Source organism: Cervus canadensis, chromosome X, assembly GCF_019320065.1.
Source record: "Cervus canadensis isolate Bull #8, Minnesota chromosome X, ASM1932006v1, whole genome shotgun sequence".
Lineage (NCBI taxonomy): Eukaryota > Metazoa > Chordata > Mammalia > Artiodactyla > Cervidae > Cervus > Cervus canadensis.
In genome coordinates this window covers 11,172,410-11,187,552 of record NC_057419.1, presented here as the reverse complement: position 1 = coordinate 11,187,552, position 15,143 = coordinate 11,172,410, and the positions used below count along the sequence as shown (strand labels likewise).

At 45.6% G+C, this 15,143-nt stretch overlaps 1 protein-coding gene across 1 annotated transcript in view; it reads left to right on the top strand.

The window, feature by feature from the left end:
* ANOS1 (anosmin 1) overlaps positions 1-15,143 on the top strand; it is a 198,245-nt gene that overhangs the window by 119,203 nt on the left and 63,899 nt on the right. The gene's annotated exons all lie outside the window — the stretch shown is intronic.

The window sequence follows — 15,143 nt, the reverse complement described above, 5'->3', positions numbered from 1 at the left end:
CCAAGCTTTATCTTCAAAGGTGTGAGCTTGCAAACCACTCCCCAAAGAGCAAAACCAGTCTGTCCCTTGCTTTTGTAAATCAGGTTTTATTGGAACGTTGTCAGAACAGTTTTTTGTTTTTTTTTAAATGTATTATCTACAACTGCTCTTGTCTTACAACAGCAGTGTTGGGTAGTTGCAACATGGCGTGTGGCCCATAAAGCTGAAACTTTGGCGAAAATCTGGCCCTTCCCATTTCCACTTTCTGAGCGAAGTCGCTCAGTTGTGTCCAACTCTTTGCAGCCCCATGGACTGTAGCCTGCCAGGCTCCTCCTCCGTCTGTGGGATTCTTCAGGCAAGAGAACTGGAGTGTGGTTGCCATTTCCTTCTCCAGGGGATCTTCCCAACTTAGGGATTGAACCCGGGTCTCCTGCATCGTAGGCAGATGCTTTTACCGTCTTCTGAGCCAGCAGGGAAGAAGAACCACAAGGCATCATGATACCCACGCACCCCCCCCCCCACCCAGTCAGACTGCCATCCCGTCTTCATCTGTATCACCAGCACCCAAGTCTAAACATAAAGCATCGTTCTTGGTCATTTTGGTCTTAGAATTATCCTGCATGGAAAAGATTTTCAGGGGCATCTTGTTTGTTTGTTTTGTTGGCTTCGCTAGGTCTTCAGTGCCGGGCGCCGGGGTTCACCAGCTGCAGCGAGGAGAAAATGCTGTTTGTTTGTGGTGTGGTGCAGGATTTTCATTGCGGTGGCTTCTCTTGTTGCAGAGCATGGGCTCTAGACCAGTGGGCTTGAGTAGCTGTAGCACGCAGGCTCTGAAACACAGTCTCACTAGCGGTGGTGCACAAGCTGAGTTGCTCTGTGGCATGTGGGATCTCCCCGGCCCAGGGAATGGAACCCATGACCTCTGCATTGGCAGGTGAACTCTAAACCAGTGGACCACCAGGGAAGACCCCAGGGGCATAGATAGATAATAACATACCTAGAACTGATTCATCACCTTCTCATGTATTAACTCTTTTGATTATGGACACAGTTCTGCTTTCGCTACCCTTTCAGGCTACAGGCAAAGCCAACAATCTTATTTTTTAACCAAAAAAAGTTAAATGTATTAGGCCAGGAATCTTTCAGGACTCTCTCTGTGGGGTCATAACGTATGATTTCTCATGTTTATGAAATGTGTTTTTTTTTCCCACAATAGGTACATGGATAGATGGTGCTTTGTTGCCTGAGTTATTAACTATTATTCCCTTCCTCTTACTTTCATAAAATCCTAGATGAGATGGCTGGATGGCATCACCGACTCGATGGGCATGAGTTTGAGTAAACTCTGGGAGTTGGTGATGGACAGGGAGGCCTGGCGTGCTGCGATTCATGGGGTCGCAAAGAGTCGGACACGACTGAGCGACTGAACTGAACTGAACTGAACTGAACTGAACTGAACTGAACTGAACTGAAGAACCATGATAAACTATGACAGTTCATCTTACTAGTCATAAAATGCATGTCTTCCTACGTTTAAATGTTCTTTCTCATGATGGATGGAATCTTAAAATTATACAAGAAAGCACCTTTTTTCCTTGCTAGCAGTAGATAGATAATCTTCTGTGTTATAGCTGTTGTTGCCTTACTTTTTTTAAATTTTCATTTATTTTTATTCGTTGGAGGCTAATTACTTTACAATATTGCAGTGGTTTTTGCCACACGTTGACATGAATCAGGCATGGATTTACATGTGTTCCCCCCTCCCACCTCCCTCCCCATCCCATCCCTCTGGGTCTTCCCAGTGCACCAGCCCCGAGCGCTTGTCTCATGCATCCAACCTGCCTTACTTTTGATGGCGCATGATGCATCACAGGTTACACATGGCCTTCTTGGTGATGTCACACCTCCCACCTTTAACTGTGATGTTTCTGACTTCCTAACATGCCCACCCTAGCAGGATGTCAGCTGACAGTCAACACTGGCCATCTGAGCTGTGTACTCGGGGTCTTTGAAAGCTGAGAGCTCACCTGGATCAGGGGTCAGTCAGTGAGGGAAGCCGTCCCTGCCTCGTATTGAACTTGACATTCCGTCTGCCTGCTGATGCGGTCCTGGTCAGGGTGAAAATAGGAACGAAGAGGAGGCTGGCTCTCTGCCACAGACAGCAGCGTTGATTTATTTCTTTGTGCTTTCTGATTCTCAAAATTTTTTTTTTTCCACCTTACTCCATTTGACTTTCATGGCAATTCTCAGGAGAAGTTATGTCTGAATTTTGCTAGGTGAACGTTGCGGGCCATGAAGCTGACACACGAGGAGAAAATGAGATGACATTGTTGAGACGCAGAGAGATGAGACCTGAAATCAAGGGCATGTGATTTCCAGTTATGTTTCTTTCCCACCGTCCTCTGTCCCAGGCACCTCCGTCTAACCTGCTCCATGTCACAACACCCAGAGTGGAAGACAGGAGTTTTAGGTCCCTCAGCAGAAAGTACAGAATGAGCCTGTTGGGTGAAGTCATTGTCCCCACCACTAGTGTGTTCACAGACTTGCTCTCAAATGAGAAGGAAGCTTTGATTGTGCAAAATCAGAGTTCATTCAAGGTCCTCCAAGGAATTAAAGGAAGAGCAAGGTTCCTCAGTAACTTCAGGGTCTCCTTGGCCTTGGGATATTCCAGCATGAATGGATAGAGACCGCCAAAACTGTGGTGTTCATCACACCCCACTTCTTGCCATCAAAACTTGTCTTCCTTCTGCTCCTTCATAGCCCAATCTTGTTGTCTTCAGATCTGGGGTGTTAAGTAAATGCATCGCTCTAGGGATTTAGGCAGAGTCCTCCCCTGTCTGGGTGTGTTTCTATAAGAGTTAAAGGTACTGAAAGAAACTGATGAGGGCTAAACAGATAAAATTGTATAATCTGGCCCAGGTGTGTGCATGAGACAGCGGATCAGCCCATAGAATTTGCTACACGTTAGCAGTCTTTGGCTTCAGAGTGTCAGAACAACAGCCGACCTGATTAGAACATCCCTGTGAAGGGAAATGTGCAGATGGACTTTGGTACTGATGCTTCTGAACTGTGGTGTTGGAGGAGAGGACTCTTGAGAGTCCCTTGGGCTGCAAGGAGATCCAACCAGTCCATCCTAAAGAAGATCAGTCCTGAATGTTCATTGGAAGGACTGATGTTGAAGCTGAAACGCCAATACTTTGGCCACCTGATGCAAAGAGCTGACTCATTGGAAAAGACCCTGATGCTGGGAAAGATTGAGGGCAGGAGGAGAAGGGGACGACAGAGGATGAGATGGGTGGATGGCATCACCGACTCGATGGACATGAGTATGAGTAAACTGCGGGAGTTGGTGATGGACAGGGAGGCCTGGCGTGCTGCAGTCCACAGGGTCGCAAAGAGTCGGACACAACTGAGTGACTGGACTGAACTGAACTTGGAACACAGCCACATCTTCTCTTTCTTGGGGTTGGGGATACACCAGAGCTGTACTAAAACAAAGCCGACTTTGGGAGACATGATCCAGTCACTTCTGTTCTTTTGAAAAGTCAATTAGTGGCCCATTTGGAGTCCATTAAGTTAGTGTCCAGTATAAAAAAATGGACTCTGTTTGTATTGAAATGGGTTGCTGTTTGGGAATGTTTTCTAAAGAAAAGTCATAGTGTGGCTCCTGGGTACTCCCTTTAGGGGAGTTGTTCGTATTTGGGGGGCAAATTGCATGGCTCTTGAGGTGGAAGCCTGCTGGTCAGAAGCAGAGGTTCTTTTTTCTTGTATAGCGTGAGCGCTGCAGCAGGTGAAAGATGTAGGTGGGCTAGGCCAGGGTGGTGGTCCAGAAGGTAGGCAGAGTGCTTATCACGTATTCTGAATGGAGAGCTGACCACATCGGATGACAGGTGGCATAGGAAAAATGGGGATGGGGAGTGAAGAATTGATGATGAGCCTGGAGTCTTTGTCTTCAACAGCGCAGGGAAGGGAACTGAGATGACCCTGAGCTGATACCAAGATGTGGAGTACATGGCAGGTGCAGATTTTGGCGGGGCAGGAGAAAAGGATGATCGGAGACTGTGTCTGAGACGCAAACCATACTGCCACCTGAGATGCGTTATGGGCACACTGATCCATGAGTCTGCAGTTGAGGGGAGAGATCAGGCTGGAAATGCAGACGTCATGGCTGATAGGCGGTACTTCAAGTCATGAAGCTGGATGAAGTGGTAGAAAGACAGGAGCTTACTGAGTTATGCCCTGAATCGCAGTGGTATAAGGATGGGAGCCTAGGAAGACCCAGCAAGTGGAGGAAGTTCAGTTCAGTTGCTCAGTCGCGTCTGACTCTCTGCGACCCCATGGACTGCAGCACGCCAGGCCTCCCTGTCCATCACCAACTCCCAGAGTTTACTCAAACTCAGATCCATCATGTGAGTGATGCCATCCAACCATCTCATCCTCTGTCATCCCCTTCCCCTCCCGCCCTCAATCTTTCCCAGCATCAGGGTCTTTTCCCATGGGTCGGTTCTTCACATCACGTGGCCAAAGTATTGGAGCTTTAGCTTCAGCATCAGTCCTTCCAATGAATAGTCAAGACTGATTTCCTTTAGAAGTCAGTTGGTTGGATCTCCTTGCCGTCCAATTGCCTCTCAAGAACTCTCTAACACCACAGTGGACTAAGGGAAGCTGTTAAGATGGGAGAAAGTTGAGCATCCCTAGTGGTACAGTGGCTGAGACTCTGTGCTCCCAGAGGAGAAAGTCCAGGGTGGAGGTCTAAAGGACACACGGCAACAGTTTTTCAAGAAAAGTATTAGTCATTCAGTCATGTCCAGAATCCCAGGGACAGAGGAGCCTGGTGGGCTGCCATCTACGGGATCGGTCAGAGTCAGACACAACTGACGTGACTTAGCAGTAACAGCAGCATGTCCAGCTCTTTGCAACCTCATGGTCTGTGCATGGAATTCTCTAGGCAAGAATACTGGAGTGGGTAGCCTTTCCCTTCTTCAGGGGATCTTTGCGACCCAGGGATAAAACTGGGGTTTCCTGCATTGCAGATTGTTTTACTGTCCGAGCTCCCAGGGAATCCCAAGAAGGAAGCAGTAATGGACTGTGTCTGCAAGACTGGGGAGGTCTGAAAATTGATCAAGGTCATGGGCCACCTTCATAAGGGCAGAATTAGAAGGTGGCTGCAGAGAAAGCTTGGTGGACGTGTTCCAGAGGAGTGGGCAGGCAGCTTGCAGAGAGGAGGGGAGCTGCGAGAACATTTCACGGACATGAGTTTGGGTAAGCTCTGGGAGTTGGTGATGGACAGGGGGGCACAGCGTGCTGCAGTCCATGGGCTTGCAGAGAGTCGGACATGACTGAGTGACTGAACTGAACTGAACTGAGGGCATGTGGGCCCAGCTTCCGGGCATGGGAAGCTGTGAAGGGGGACGCGTGGAAGTGTCCTTCTGTTGGTGTAATGGAGTGGTTTGCTGAGAAAAGTGGTGGCTAGCAGGACCTGCACATTTCCCAAAAGTGTTAGCTCCTATGACTGCAACGAATAAGGTTTTCTTTTTACAAATGCTGGGCGTTTACTTTTATATTTTTATAGTAAAGAAATGTGTTGGTGATAGACTCTGGGTGGTGATCCTTGGGTCAGGTACAGATTTGGTTCAAGTTTTCGACTTGGGGTGGAAGTCATGGAACTGAAACGGTTTGTGGAATGGTGAAGAATTTTATAATCACTATGAGAGTTCATTTGCCATCGTTTTATGAAAGAAGCTGCCCTCATTAGAACAAGTTTGACTGTCCTGGAAAATGAGGATATCAAGAATATTGAATGACGTTTTATTGTCACTGGGTGAGTTATTCTCTGGGTGGAACATGTTCTCCATGGAATGTAGCCTTTTTTTTCCCCCCCGAGCAGTGAGGCTCAATTTTCAGTGAATTTTTATGTGGCGCTGGGGAGTGTAGAATTATACGAGACTCTGTTGAGGAGAACTGATGAGGTTGGAAAATTTGTTTAAGAGACTGAGACTGGAGGCTATTTGGAATGATTTAAAGACTTATCCTGTCTGAGAAGAGGGATTAGGCAGGTAGCCACACAACAAGTTAGGGGAATGTCTTGGAAATTGCTAAAGCTAATTTAGGTAAAAGATACATTTAAGCACTTAAACAGTGGCAGAACATAACAGAGATTGGGTAAATAGTAGGTGTTTTTATGATGAAGGCAAAGTGCAAGGTCATCGCTTTGAAGATTCCACGATAACGTCCCACTGAACAGTCGAAAAGTGAACGTGTCCAGTGTTCAGTCGGGTCCGACTCTTTTGCGACCCCATGGACTGTAGCCCGCCAGGCTCCTCCATCCATGGGATTCTCCAGGCAGAAATACCATAGTGGGTTGCCATTCTCTCCTCCAGGGGATCTTCCCAACCCAAGGATTGAACCCCTTGTCTCCCAGATTGCAAACAGATTCTTTACCATCTGACCCCCCAGCAAAGCTCAGTCATGGAGGAAACACAGCAAATGCTCACAAGTCTGTTCCTAAGTTTTAACTTCCTTCCTAAGACGGTCAGGGTGGGAAAGATGAAAAAGAAGGGGCTGTGGTCGGGGCGTTCATTCTGGGAAAATGATTCTTGTATGTTCTCACCTTGGAAAGGCCTGACTATACGCCACGGGGACATGGACAGGAGCATGCAGTGGGAGATGCGCTGGGGAAAAAGCCCAGGTTTCTGGAGTCAGAGACGAGGTTTTTGAATCACGTTTCAGTTGCAGAGATGGGAGAGAGACGGCTTCTGCATACAGCTTCCAGGGACCAGACTTGGTCCTGCTGCACATACGTCTCCCGGAGTTTTTTTGTTCTTTTTTTTTTTTGGCTAAAGTGCAGATTCAGACCCAGCAGGCTTGGGCCGTGAGCATGAGGGTCTGTGTGTCCCGGTAATGCTGGTCAAGGACTAACAAGTGTGCGTGTGGGTGCTGCTCACTGATCCTGGGGTTCCGTGTAAGGGCTCAGCTTGATGAAGTCTTGTCATTATCCTCTCTGGTATTCCGTAGAAAGAAAGTATACAGTGACTCATAGAGGTGTTTTAAGGTGGCAGGGGGATCCCTCCCTCTTCTTATCATTTAAAATGCAGAGTTGCTCTTTTTCAAAAACTTCTTGAGGTGATGTATTTTTTCTCCCTGTTTTCCTTGTTTCTTTCTTTGTCTCTCTCTCTTTTTTTTTTTTTTTTCTTTCTTTCATCAGTGCTGGGTCTTCATTTCGGAGCATGCGAGCTGTCTAATTGTACACAGGCTTAGTTGTCTCAAGGCACGTGGGATCTCAGTTCCCTGACCAGGGATTGAACCTGGGATGTGTCCCCTGCGTTGCAAGACACATTCTTAACTATTGGACCACCGAGGAAGCCCTCTCACTGTCTACTTTTCAGTTCTTTTTTTTCTCTGTGTCTGATTGTAATATGGTTATGGTACCTTGATGGGGTAGCCTTTATATGTCTTCTGTTTGGGGTAAGACTCTTCTAATTGTAGGCTTATAATTTTAATCAAGTTTTTTCTTTAACATCCTCCATGTCCTGTCTTCAGGGGACCTGATTCTATATGATAGACTATATATGGCCTTCTCATCAGGGACTCTCTGATCTTGTTTTTTTTTGTTGTTGGTGGTGGTGTTCATTTCCCCACCCACCCCCATGCTCTGCTTCAGTTTGATAATTTTCATCGTTGTGACTTCAACCTCCCATCAACTGATCTTTTCTTCGACAGCGTCTGACACTTTTAAAATCCTATCTGGTATATTTTTTGTGTTTTCGTCTTTGCTTCTGCAAGTTTCCTGCAGGCCTTTCTTGCATCTTCTGTTTCTCTTTGCTCTGTGTGCATGTCTTCTTGTATATTCCTAAGGTATGCAGAGCATATTTATAAAATATCCTCTCACATGTCTTTTTCTGCTAACTACATCACCTTTAGATTCTCTGTGTCCCTTGTGGTTGCATATCAGTTTCCTGCTTCTTTGCATGCCAGCTGATTTTTTACTAGATGTGACTTTTTCGAGTTCTCAATTCTGCTGTGTTTCTGTAAAAAGCATTGGACTCTTTTGGCGTGTAGATAGTTACTTGACATCCATTTCTTCTGCAGAGACTTGCTTTTAAACTTTCTTAGGGCAGAGTCAGAGCAGCCTTTAGTCCAGAGCTCATGTATCCCCATTACTAAGGTGATTAGAGAAGGAAATGGCCCTGAACTCCAAGATGCATGCCTGGAGAATCCCATGGACCGAGGAGCCTGGCGGGCTACAGGCCACGAGGTTGCAGAGAGTCAGACATGAATGAGCCGCTGAGCGCTAAGGTGATGCTTCTGTTAGGACTCTGCCCGAGGCCCTGTGTGCTATGTATCCTCTCTGCTCTGACGGCTGGAATGGGAGGTGCTAGGCTCCTTGGAAGTCTAGGCGTGCTTTGCCCTGGTGCTTTTTCTTCTGGCGCTTTCTGCCGTTCTTGTGAACTTTCACCACGTGCATGTTCAAAGAGCAGTATTCAGCCCAACCCCGGGGGGTCCCTCACACCTCTCTGGGTTTCTGTATCCAGTTCCATCCTTCCTGATTTTTTATTTTTTTTTGCTCACAGGATCTACACATTTCAGCCTCCTCACACTTGCATTTTGGCTAGGCTGAGTCTTGGTCGATTTGCACGGGCTTTGCTCTGTGTGTAGCAGGTAGGGGTTGCACACGTTTCTCATTGCAGTGGCTTCTCTTGTTGCCGAGCGCGGGCTCTAGGCACACGTTTCCTCAGCAACTGCAACACTCAGGCCTGAGGGCTGCAGCTCTGGTGCTCTGGAGCGTGGGCTCAGTTAGTTCCGGTGCTTGGGCTTAGTTGCTCTGCAGCGTGGGGGCATCTTCCCAGACCAGGAATCGAACCCGTGTCCCCGCCATTGGCAGGCGGTGATTCTTATCCATTGTGCCACCAGGGAAGTCCCAGCCTTCTCAAACTCTGATCTCTTTCTGCTCAACTCAGAAGCACCTTTCAACATCTGGCCCAGCCCCGTGGAGACACCCGCCTCCGGGCGTGCGTTTTTGGTCCTCTCTGGGGTCTCCTCCTGTGTGTACACTCTCAGGAAACAGCCCTGTGCAACCTGGGGGCTCTTATCTGAACGGCCCTGGTAAAGTGTGAGAGTCATACACTTTTATCAGAACAGTAGTAGGAAGGTGGCGTTCTGAAAATACGTGTTTCTGATTTTTCTCCTAACTTGATAGCATTCACGGCCACGGTCTACAGTTTGCCTGGGAAGCAAGTTGATGGTCATGACATTTAATCCCAACTGGGAGACTAAACAACAACTCCCATCTGGAAATAGCCACAATTACCTGCACAGAGGAACCATAGCAAAACTGTCTTTAGAAATTCCTGCTTAAAAGGTTGACCCTTGGCTGGCTTCTGGAAAGTTAAGAATTGGAGGGGAGGGCTTCCCACCCCCTGCCCCTAACTGATAAGAGGGGCTCGCCCTTCCTAAACTGTTGGCCCCTGTTCCCTTCTGGGAGTCTGGACTCTGGTCCATGCTGGGCAGAAGGAACCTCAGTGACCAGCCTCCCAGAAGAACTCTGGGCCTCAGGTCCGCCCCCAGAACTTCTCTAGATGACGGCATTCCACATGTGCTGCAAGAACTTGTGGCTGGACGGATTGAGTGCGTCCTGTGTGGCTCTAATGGGAGACTCTTCACCTGGTTTCTTCTGGACTTCTCCCCACGGGCCCTTCCCTTATGCCTGTTTTGCTCTGGATCTTTCTACTGCAGTCCATCACAGCCCTGAGTATGGGGGTCCTAAAATTAAGTTCAAGGTTTCCTGCCCCATTCCTTCTAAGCTACCATAGTTTTAAACACATATTCTTTTATTATTGGTTTTAATATACCATGTTCTCTTTTTCTAAAAATTGCTATTCATAATTTTTTCCATTTTCAGTTCAGTTCAGCTGCTCAGTCGTGTCCGACTCTTTGTGACCACATGGACAGCAGCACACCAGGCCTCCCTGTCTATCACCAACTCCCAGAGCTTGCTCAAACTCATGTCCATCAAGTTGGTGATGCCATCCAACCATCTCATCCTCTGTTGTCCCCTTCTCCTCCTGCCTTCAATGTTTCCATTTTAGTTTTCCATATATGTGGGTGAGAAAATGATTAGTAATTCTTTTATGCTAATTTCTGTATTTCTGGCTTTCTAAACTTGATCCCGCCTCAGTATCTTTTAAAAGACACCATTTTCTTTGGGATTATTCATGACAGATTCTGCCTTCTGCTATGCCTGAAGTCCAAATTGAGTCCTGCACACTCTTTTTCTCACATAACATATATGTGCATCACTTCAGTCATGTCCGATTCTTTGAGACCCCATGGATTGTAGCCCACCAGGCTCCTCTGTCCATGGGATTCTCCAGGCAAGAATGCTGGAGTGGGTTGCCATGCCCTCCTCCAGGGGATCTTCCCAACCCAGGGATCGAACCCATGTCTCTTACATTTGCCACTAACACCACCTGGGAAGCCCTACATATACATATGTATGTATAAGCTTTATTTTGAGGGGGGGTGCTGTGCTAGCCAGTCTACTCTTTATTTCTGTTAACTTGTGAAACAGCTGAATTTTACCATTGCATAGTTTTGCAAGAAAGGCTCGTGAGTATTATATTCTCCGAGTCTTTATGTCTTTGAGAATATTTCTGTCATATGTATATTTAAATAACAGTTGAGCTGATTTTATTTTTTTATATTCTTTAGTATTATATATATATTTAGTATTATATAGCATATATAGTATTATTTTATATTCTTTAGTATTATATACTATTATATATTCTTTAGTATTATACAGTAATATATATATTATTATTATATACTATTATATATTCTTTAATGTTATATAGTGATATATATTACATATATATTTTTAGTATTATATATTTTTCTACTGGCTTCACACATTAAATTTGATAGAGAGAAATTAACCCAGGAGAAAGCTTATTCTCCCCATCGTAATCAGCTTGCCTTTTCTACCTGCATGCCTGAGAAATTCTCTCTTTATTGTTGAAGTTCACTAGTGCATGATGTATCTCAGTGTTGCTCATTCTTATCAGTATTCCTGGACTATAACTGTTGTTTTGATTTACATATATATCATTTATGTGTGTGTGCCTGTGTTCAATGGTATCCAACTCTTTGGCGACCCCATACTATAACTTGCCAGGCTCCTCTGTCTGTGGGATTCTCCAGGCAAGCATACTGGAGTGGGTTGCCATTTCCTTCTCCAGGGGAACTTCCCGACCCAGGGATCGAACCCTGGTCTCCTGCATCACAGAGAGTCTTTACCGTTGCCGCTGCAAGGGAGTCAGGGAGAAACTGAGGCCTCCTATTTAGGTCATTTCTTATGCATTTGTTTATTTTACTGAATTTGATGTGTTTGTGTTCATCGTCCCATGATTTCCACACTAATTATTTTAATGTACAGTAATGGCCACCCACTCCAGTATCCTTGCCTGGAGTGATCCCATGGGCAGAGGAGCCTGGCGGGCTACAGCCCATGGGGTCGCAGAGAGTCAGACACGACCTAGTGACTAACACACCACTACCATCACCTTCATTTCACACCAAAATGAAGATAACGGTGTCTTTTTAAAAAGCATCCAAGAACGATCAGCTGCTGTTGTTAGTATTTCATTTTCGTTTAACCATCGGCCACCAGAAAGTTGATCTTAGCGTGTTGCGCAGGTGGGGTAATGAAAGTGCAAGTTTAGTTTTGAGCTAAGAGATGGGGAGGTAGGAGAGATTTATAAGAATTAATTCATATTCTGTAGAGTGTTAATTAAAACATGAAGGATTTCCCCCTTCATCCAGTGCATTCAACAGCATTTTTCCCTGAGTGCGCTGCTTTTCCGAGCCCTTCTTTGAATGTATTGGGCTCCCCTGGTGGGTCAGATGGTAAAGAATCCGCCTGCCGTGCAGGAGACTTGGGCTCGCTCTCTGGGTGGGGAAGATCCCCGGGAGAGGGAATGGCAACCCACTGCAGTATTCTTGCCTGGAGAATTCCATGGACAGAGGAGCCTGGCTATGGTCTACTGGGTCGCAAAGAGTTGGACACGACTGAGTGACTACCAGCCACAGGTTTGCAAAGAGTTGGACACGACTGAGCGACTAACAATGACGTGTTTTCTTACTCCGACTTAATTTTCTCTCACCTGTAAGCATTTTTGTCCTTATGCCACTGAACTTGTCAGTTCTAAGTGATGATGAAAGACGTGGGGAGAGACGTCTTGTACAGATGCCAAATGTTCTCTCACTTGCATTCAGACCAATAATATTTTTCAACCTAACCCCAGAGGATTATCCAAGATAACTGACAGAGAACGTCAAAATTTGCCTTCCGTGCGTGTCAACAGTGGAACTGTTAAGTAGAACGCCTCTGAAAGATTACTAAATCCACGGATTTGTGAGACGGTCTGCATGTAAGTTCAGAGTGCAGATGGTTTCTTGTAAGTTCCAAGGGGGCCCAGTTCCCTCCTTAGAGGTCTCAGGCCCGGGCCTCATAGGGGGGCATGTTAGAGACTGGTGGGTGGTCATATCATTGGAGAAGCAGAGCCAACTCTTGCTCTGACCTTTATAGCATTTTGGTCAGAATAACAGAAGAATCTGGAAATGTTAAACAGGAAATGTGTAGTGGTGGAGAAAGGAAAGAGATGTCCATGGGTCCAGTCCTGTTGAGTAGCTGGTGTGACCTACTCTGCACGGCATTACCTGGTTGTCTGTATGCACAATCTCACGTAATCCTCAGCATCTCGTCTGCAACGTGACAAACTCAGGGACCAGTCTAGAACGCTCCAGTGCAGACAGGAACTTTCCCAACTTCTTTCTGTGGACCTCAAAATAATCACCCTCCCGCAAAATCACGTTTTTGAAACCCTCACGAAAAGGAGATGTATGTAATTGTACGGAACAACCCTTACATCAACTGGAAGATCCAAATTATTGTACAAATTATGATCATTTCAAGAAGGGAATGGCAACCCACTCCTGTATTCCTGCCTGGAGAAATCCCATGGACAGAGGAGCCTTGGGCGGCTACAGTCCATGGGGTTTTAAAGAGTCAGACATGACTGAGTGACTAACACATACAGACAAATCAAAGAGAATTAAATAAAATGATTGAGAAGACCATAAAGTTGAATTTAGATTACACACTATAAACGTTGCTTTCATATTTTATTTTAAAAAAAGGAATGTTGTTAAGGGTTTCTCACGGTGACTACACACAGAAGCAATTGATGGAACAATAGTTCACATAGTAACTGGGGTGACTTAGCTCACTAATCGGCAAATAGTCCTGCTGTCCCCCTATATCAGGGTTTCCGTAGTGGCTCAGATGGTAAAGAACCCGCCTGCCGATGCAGAAGATGTGAGAGATGCAGGTTCGATCCCTGGGTTGGGAAGATCCCCTTGGAGACGGGCATGGCAACCCACTCCAGGATTCTTGCCTGGAGAATCCCCAGGGACAGAGGAGCCTGAAGGGCTTACAGTCCATGGGGAAGGATATCACAACCTGCTCCAGTGTTCTTGCCTGGAGAATCCCATGGACAGAGGAGCCTGGCGGGCTACAGTCCATGGGGTCGAAAAGAGTCCGTCGGGTCTGAGCGACTAACACTTTGACTTTATGATCATTCTGCTTTCGCCCTCAGTGGGAGCAAATGTTCCAGATCTGTCTCCGCCACTGTGTTTGGTTTTAACTTTGACCTGTTAGCTCGGCGAGGAAACTAGCAACAGGAGGAGACAACATCTCTGTTTTTCTCTCTCGGTTCCAGGGCACGGTGGTTGGCACACGGGTGCTTAGAGTCACGTGGACAGAGAGCTCTTTGTTTTCTGATTCCAAGTTACACCTCGTTTTCATATGTGAAGAAGTTTGCACTGAGTTGATTTGATTACACCATGATGCACACTTAAGTCCCTGTGATTGCTAACTTAGCCAGCAGTAAACACTTGCCAGCTTGAATAAAACCATTTCTACTTGCAAAGCCCAGCCTGTGTTGCAGGGGCCAGCGATTTCGGTAACTTTAGTGCTTGCTTTCAGCTCATGCAACATATACATTTTGTTGAAAGAGGAAAGTTGGCTGACACTCCGCAATTGTTCCCAATCCTTTTGCATGCTTCCTTGATTCCTTACATTTGGACTGGAATTTAGAACTTTTTCAAAATCCAATGAAGTAAAACAGATCTTGCAAGTAAGAACAGTGAACTGTGAAATTGAATGAGAGAGAAAAGCCTTAAGAATGATAATGCTTTAAATGTTTTATAAAGTTGTTTTTTTTTTTTTTTTAATTAGCTACAGATTCGTGTTACTTCAATATTGAAAGCATGGCCTTTTTTCTATCTTACCTGGATAGTTCTTGAGTTGAGATGCGATTTTAATCCAGTCAGTTCATATCATTTTCAAATTTTATACATGATTGTTGTTGGTGTTCAGTCACTAAGTCGTGTCTGACTCTTTATATGCAATTATTATCAATTTTATTGACATCTACAATTCGAATTCAAACCTTGGAACTGTACGTTTTCTAGCTAGTACTTCCAATTTTCCACTTTTTGTATTAAAGAGTGTGAAATTTACCCCTGGTATTTGTCAGAGTACTGATGACATGTACATTAAATTTGTACATTCAGTGTCAGAACTCAGAATGTATTAACAATAATCTGTGGATGTGTGTGTCATTGATGTGTATCTGTTGCGTGTAATATAAAATTGCAATTCATGGGTCATACTTCTTTAGGAAATTAGCACATCATTTCTTTGAGGTTTCCCTGGTGGCTAATACAGTAAAGAATCTGCCTGCAATGCGGGAAAGCTGGGTTCGATCCCTGGGTTGGGAAGATCCCCTGGAGAAGGGAATGGCAACCCACTCCAGGATTCTTGCCTGGAGAATTCCATGGACAGAGGAGCCTGGTGGACTGCAGTCCGTGGGGTTGCAAAGAGTCAGATGTGACTGAGAGGGAAAGAAAGCAAGTACATTTATTTTGTAAACAATTCAAGGGAAACATCTGATGGAGCAAGATTTTTTTTTCCCTTCCCCAGCCACATGCAGACACAAATACACACATCCCTCCTCTTTTTCCATTTTGACAGTATTGATGATGAAATTTACACTCCACTCTTTCCAGAAAGGACTTGCGATAGCTTTTTAAATTCTAAAATGTAG